Consider the following 938-nt stretch of genomic DNA (forward strand, 5'->3'; position numbering starts at 1 on the left):
ATCCCCCCATCCTCCAAAAATAATTTAAGTTTATTTTTAAAAAGTATTTTCAACTTCAAATTTTTATTTTTTCACCCCCACCCCCAAAAAAAAAAATTCAAGTTTGTTTTTAAAAAAATATTTTCAATTTCAAAAATTATTTTCTACTCTAGTAAAATTAAAAGATATTTCTCAAAAATATTTTTCATTCATAAATCAAACACAATTTTTTTTTTCGGAAAGTATTTTCAACTCACCAACCAAACATGAGAAAATAAGTCAAAAATCTACTTATTTTCTAGGAAAACATTTTCCTTCATACCAAACACGCCCTTAATCTCCTATTTCAATCTGTTTTAAAGCTCTTTATTTGCACTGGTGTAATATATGTTCCTATATTGAAGTTATGAATTATTATCTTATTTTATATCTTTAAGATTTATCTATCCATTTGTAACTTCGTTTTTAGAATTTTCTTGAGTTAAAATTCAAATTGTGGTTATAAAACTTAAATAACAACATATTAAAATTATTGAGATTAAGCGGGTCAAATTGAGACTCGAGTTATTCTTATGGTGAATAAGTTTTTTTCGAGTGATTCAAAATTTTCTTAGATGTTAAGGTTGCTTATAAAACTTCATAGCATAAAGTTGAGTTAGAAATTTTACTTCCAACTGAATTCCTCTATGAGATTATTCCTTGGTCAACTTCAAACGACCATAACTTTCAGCACATAAAGAGTTAGGTGGCCCATAAGGTGTCAAATGAAAGATCTCTGAGTCCTCTTTGCAATGCCACTGAGTTTGCTAAATTCTTAATTAGGATGAATGGGATATGCCCATTTGTGTGCAGCCTATCTAGTTAAGGCAATCCATCCGTTTTAAGGAGGGATATTTTGATCGTTTCCTTACCCCCACTAGCCTAACTCATTTTTGTTAATATTTTGGGGGTCTAAACTG

The sequence above is a fragment of the Solanum tuberosum genome, unplaced genomic scaffold, assembly GCF_000226075.1.
Source record: "Solanum tuberosum cultivar DM 1-3 516 R44 unplaced genomic scaffold, SolTub_3.0 scf00013, whole genome shotgun sequence".
In the NCBI taxonomy this organism is placed as follows: Eukaryota; Viridiplantae; Streptophyta; class Magnoliopsida; order Solanales; family Solanaceae; genus Solanum; species Solanum tuberosum.